Source organism: Apis dorsata, unplaced genomic scaffold (genome assembly GCF_000469605.1).
Source record: "Apis dorsata unplaced genomic scaffold, Apis dorsata 1.3 scaffold_248, whole genome shotgun sequence".
NCBI lineage: Eukaryota > Metazoa > Arthropoda > Insecta > Hymenoptera > Apidae > Apis > Apis dorsata.
This window is the reverse complement of record NW_006263527.1, coordinates 350,989-357,089: the sequence shown is the minus strand read 5'-3', so window position 1 is coordinate 357,089 and position 6,101 is coordinate 350,989. Positions and strand designations below refer to the sequence as shown.

The window sequence follows — 6,101 nt, the reverse complement described above, 5'->3', positions numbered from 1 at the left end:
ATATATAAGTTGCACCATACGCTCGGCCACGGCTATATTTGTAGGACAATACAGCCGGCCGCTACGGTGCTACGGTGCTACGGTGCGGTTTTCCGCGTTATTTTCAGTGTCGTACCGTATGACTCGCTATTATGTGCAAAACGCGTTCGCGAATCACGATTTCACGATAAGTTTGTTTGCCGGTTATTTACTCGGATCGAACCTCCACGGCTATCATAATAACCGTGATGTTTGTTCTTCATTTCGCGATAGGACAACACGTTTATTCAACCGGTAACATCTCTTCTTTTCCAGGTTCCACGGTTTTTAGATTGGACGAGTTTCTTTTTCTTGGCGGGAGATGGAACGATTGCGTGGACGATTTGTTGGAGTTGTTAGGTAACAGGAGGGTAATGAATTCATTTTTATCGTTTCTTCCTAAAAATTCTTTTTGTTTATTTTTCTTCGTTATGCAGGTTTTTACTTTTGTATTTTTTTTTTTAGTTTTTATGAGTATAAGAGATTAAAAAATCTTTATATTTTTTTATTAATGTAATAAATTAAAATTCTTTTTTTTTATATTCGAAACAAAATATTTTAAGCCTACGGTGATTCAAAATTATCATTGACAAGAATTCGTATCTTACTTTATCTATATTTATTATTTCTAAATTATTTCTTTTATATGTAACACGGCGGATAACGCGTTTTGTAATTCCTTTTTAAAGCTGTCGACGTCTTTTTTTTCGAAATGTAGATTTCACTTTGTAAACGCGTTTAATCGATTCGTCGCGTGATTCTGCACGCCAGATAAAAGTGCTGACCGCATAACGGGTTCTGGAACGTCTTCGTTCAGAGTCGTGTAGTCACCTATATAACCACAATGTAGTTCATCGGTGATCTAAAACCCGATGTGGATTAAATTAAATTCGAATTAACAATTCAAATCAACAGATGCACTCGAATCGGTTATCGTGGATAGAATAAAGAATTCGAAAATCCATTTCTTTCGATCTATAATTTGTTGGGCCAATAGAGAATTGGGTGGAATGAAAGACGAGGCGTTATTATTCATTCGAGGCTCGAATCGAAAATCGATCTTGATGAAAAGATGATTAGTCATTGCGATGGTCTATTTCAAACGTTCGTATTATATCTTCGAGATATCGTCGAGTTCAAACTGTATATCTTAATAACAGTGAAAAATAAATCACACTCTGCATCTCGAAAATAAACGAACAACATTTTGGAACAGCTTAATATTATTTTATTCGATGTACGCGTGCCAGAATAATATAATATAACGTAATACAAGATTCGTATAATAATATACGGATGAGATGAAAACATTATTCATTATTATAATATAACATTGTGATATACAATGATAATACAAAAAAATTCGTGAAACGTGAACCTTACCTTTTTCAAATAAATTTTTTTAAAAATTCTTCGTATTTTCATCGGTCTTTCTGGCGAAAGAGATGACGACAATTTAATAATAATAATATTAAAAAAAAATGATCGCATCTTAAGAGAAATAATTCTCGCCAGATGGTCGATCTAAGGAACGATATTTCGTTTTCGTTGTTTGTCTTTAATTTTCGAGACGGATTCGATTCCCTTCCCTTCCCTCTTTACCTCGTAACGCGGCCTGGCCAGGCAAGGTGCATTTATTTTCATGTAAATATGCTTCTCGCTTAGTAGCACCACGAAAAGGGGGACGTCAATCAAAGCGATAAGTATGCGGGCTACTTCAAAGCGAATACTGATTGTAAGTTAAAGCTGGCCGGGCCGTAAGTCGGCCGGGACATTGTTAAAAAGGAGAGACTGTTCGCTGTCGGAGGGCGAACGCGATAAATGCCCCGCGTGCTCGTTGGATAAAGACCTCTGTCAAAGTTGGCACATGCAATAAACCTTTGGTCAAAACCACGAAAAAACACAATGGAATCGGTCTTAACCGGTGATCTCGAATCGTTCCAGAAGGAACCTGTTGTCGTCGTTTAAACACATTTCTCGTGTGTTTGCTGCCTGTTGAACGAATTCAATTCAATGGATATAATTGCGCGGAGAACGTTCGAATATCGATGGACGGGAGAGGGATAATATTTAAGATATAAATGTTTGGAAGATCGAAGAAAGTTTGTTTTCTCGTTTAATTAATTGAAAATTATTTTTATAAATATCGTGTATAATTATTAATCGCAAATGAAATGACCGAATTCTTCTATCATTTGTATATTTAATCGAGGTCCAAACACGAATCTGATGCGCGACAAATATTATTTAACGATACATTTAATTAATAAATTCCGAATAATTTTCCATATTTGTGAAATCGATCACGTGCAATAATCTAATATTTAGATACGCATTATATAAGCTAATAATTCTAATTCTAATGTTAATAATAATTGATTGAAATTTAAAATATCGACAGAATTTCGAGGCAATTTCAATCGATTTCTTCTCTTCTTCCGCACATTAAATGATAATTTTCAAAATAAGATTCTTTACGTAAATTTATCGCGATTCACGTATTATCCATTCGAAAAGAAGATTATTACAATTCAATACGTGAAAAGGTAGATTTCACGTTGCTCATGTGGTTTATGAAGTGTGCGAAACCTCGAAACCGCATCTTTTGAATTTGTCTTCACAAAGGATGGCAACATTCGGTCGTTTCCTTTTTGCTCCCCTATCAATACACACGCAATATTCACGATCCATATATGTATTCACAATCTCTCTCTCTCCCTCTCTCTCTCTCCCTCTTTCTATAAAAACTTTAATCTTTTCTCCGTGTGTCTCTTTGAGAACGAAAATTGGAATGAAATTCCTGACAAATTGCAAAAACGTCAGCCGACCGCGGATTTTCATTTTTTTTTTCTTTTTTACTTTCCCTCCTTCCTCTCCATTTTTCGTTTTCGGAGGAAAAAGGAAAAAAAAAACCATATTGGTTGGCATATTTATTAGCTAATAAATTTTCACAAAACAATTCATACATCCATTTAAGTTTACTATAAATTTTTCGATGTTCTCCCCTTTCGAAATTCGGTTCGAAACGACGAATTAAGAATCGCGATACTTCGATTAAACGCACGATCTAATATTTATTCGCAAACGTCGAACATTTATATACTTAGATATATTTATCTAAGTTGCGTTTAAAAGAGGCGATCGTTTGAAATCCCCTTTCTTTTACCTCTCGCCCACGATATCGGGGTAAACCCTTGTTTTCGAAAATTCAACTTGAGTTCCCGAAACGCTAATAAAATGATTCACGTTCGCAAACACGTAATTAATATCGATGGTAATTAGAAGTACATATTTGTCTGTCGCTAGGGAATTAGGCAAGGTACACGAGGCCGGTGGAGTGTGTACACCTCTATTTAGGTCGCGAGCTGCTACGCGTCTATTTTCCGCCCACGTGTGTGTATATATATATATATATCTGTGTGTGCGTGGTGTGTGTGTGTGTGTGTTTCCTCGGCCAAAGGGAGAATGTCGAGCGTTCGTGATTTTTGGTCTATTTACGTATAAAATCGAGCGAAATATCGAGAGATCTATTTATCGAGGCTGCGGACGCACCGCGGACGAGATAAATTTCACGCGATGCTCCCTGTACACGCGATCATTCAACGATATTGGAAAAACCATTTTTCACTCTTTTTCCTCCTCCTCCTCCACCCCCTCCCTTCTCCCTCCCTTGGTAGTCGAAAGTAAACACAGGTTGGTCAACCCCTTTTCATAGTAAACAACTTCCACTCTGTTTCTCTCTCTCTTATCTCTTTCTCTCTCTCTCTCTTCTCTCTCTCCTCTGCAACGTTTCGGACTTGTCACTGTATGTCCGAGAGGCTCGAGTTATCCACTCTATAAATTAAACTGTGAAATGAAAACGAACGAAAAAAAAAGGAGGGGAGGGAGAGGAAAAAAAAGAGGGAGGTAAAAAATATTGCGGGGGATATCGCGCCCGGTATCGACAGTTTGTCGCCATACGTTTTTTTTTTTCCTTCTATTATTTCATTTATTTTTCCTTCTTCCATCGTTTCTTCCATCATCTCGTACATATATATATACACACCTTCGCTCGTTCTCTCGTTGTCCAAATCGAACAATTAAAATTCACGGGAAGGAAAAATTCATTCGTTTTTTTTTTTATATTCCCTCTCTGTTCTGCAACCCTTCCCCTCCCCTTGGCTCTTTGTCACGCGGCCCGTGACATATTACACTGTACATTCGGGATGAGGCCGCCGTTTGAAGGTGGACAGGATAAGAGAAGAGGAGGAGGAAAAGCGGTAATGGCGTGACGTGGATGGGGGGCCAACCACCGTAATACTATTTCAAGTTTCCGTGCCGTCTGTGGACGGTCGTCCTGCCACGTGTGGCATTACTGCTTAATGTCACGTACCGATTCCCTTACCGACGTGTGACCGAGAACGAGCCACCTCCGAGAGCCGTCCTAAAAATCCTTAGAGATGGCCTTGGAATACGAATCACTAAACGCTGTTATTCCCTGTGAGCTGTGGCTCTCCGCACGACGACGGCTCGCTTCATGTGGTGGCCGGGACGATTTTTCTCGGGAGGAGGTCGAGGAAAATTTTATGCGATCAAAGGAGGCCGATACTTTAAGGGTTTTCGAATGTTCGAACGAGGGCGTGCATTCGACAAATCCAGTTTATCACGTTTATCGCTCTCGTTTCCGTTCGAGCAAATTTACAGAAGGAAAGAAAGAAGATGGATTTTAAATGGGATAAAAATGTACGCGATGATTATATCGGTGTAATGGCAGAGTTAATCCAAAGTTGGAAAAGTAACTCGAGTTCAGAAATTAAGTTAGTTTGAATAATTATTCGTTGCAATTGATCCGCTTTTCGTACAATATCTTATAGTTATTTGCTATCATTTTGTCTTTCGAACGATAAATTATCGAAGTAACTTTAAAATTATTAAATTTTCCATCACCGTGGAATGGTTCGTATAGAACGTATCGAGAATATCTTGGTTTCACAATAATCAAAATTGTTACAATTCTTATTTAAAAATCGGTAACAATTTAAAAAAAGGAAGAAGAAGAAGAAGGAAAGAGAATAAAGATAAAACGAGACACTATCTCACGCTTGATTTAAATCGAGTCTAATCTAATTTGTAAGTCAAAAGCCCCCCCACGTCTAAGACACGTGCAATCTCGCTCAAGGAGTAACCTAGTCCTAATTCGGATCCAATCTAATCTAACCCGCGCTTAGTCTGCGCATAGTTTAAGCGTAACTCTATCCCCCTCCCGTATTAAACGAGCGCGGCTAAATCGCTAAATCCATATCCGATACAAAAGAAATTCATTGAATTCTACATTAATTTCTGACCACGAGTACACACACACACACACACATATATACATATGCATACACGCCTCTCAAGATCGATACGACGATCGATCGTAGGTTGGATTCGAAACCTTGGTCGTTACGTTACCAAGGGATTCAATTCATTAAAAATCACGCGCGTGTAATTGCATCGATACAGAGGCGAGAGAACGGACGAACGTGCATCGTGGACGAATCGGAGAGTGAGAAGAATCGCATAACGACGAGAGCAATTTCTCGGTCTAATCGGCGTCGATCGATCGGCCGAACTCCACCGTGGTAATATACCGTTCCCTCTCGACCGCTAACGAACGAACGGATCACCGAACGAGTTTCTTCGTTCGCCCTTCGAGTACATGCGCGCACACCTCTCTTGGTCATCTTGGTCCGGTTGCAGAATGGAAAAAGAGAGAGAGAGAGAGAGGTGGTGGCCTCGTAAGAGGTCGTGGGGCACGGTGAAGATTCGTACGAAGTGGGTGTCGAGAGTATCTACTGGGTGGCTGTGTGGCCAGACGAGGAGAGGCAAGAGTGGTGGAGGAGGGAGAGGAGTATATGATTACAGGAGAGCGCGGTGTATTCAGTTCGGGTAGTCGTCGTTTCAGACACGAGGCACGTAGCATATTATCATCGTTACGCGGTGAGGACTGAGGCCGTTCAGTTGATACAACTTTGGTACACGGCCATCCGTGGCCTTACAACCCCGTGTCTTCCATCAGTTATAACCACGATGCTTGGATACCGTGGTTCGAGCCTCATGAA

The 6,101-nt window shown here is 39.6% G+C and overlaps 1 protein-coding gene and 1 long non-coding RNA gene across 2 annotated transcripts in view; one reads left to right on the top strand and one right to left on the bottom strand.

Moving 5' to 3' along the window:
* The window catches only part of LOC102678848, a 28,822-nt gene extending 28,358 nt beyond the window's left edge, over positions 1-464 (top strand). Inside the window, exon 4 of the long non-coding RNA XR_004150542.1 lies at positions 295-464. This is a non-coding gene — a long non-coding RNA (uncharacterized LOC102678848). The remainder of the gene's footprint in view (positions 1-294) is intronic.
* The window catches only part of LOC102679416 (peptidyl-prolyl cis-trans isomerase E-like), a 100,104-nt gene that overhangs the window by 45,758 nt on the left and 48,245 nt on the right, over positions 1-6,101 (bottom strand). The window lies entirely within an intron of this gene.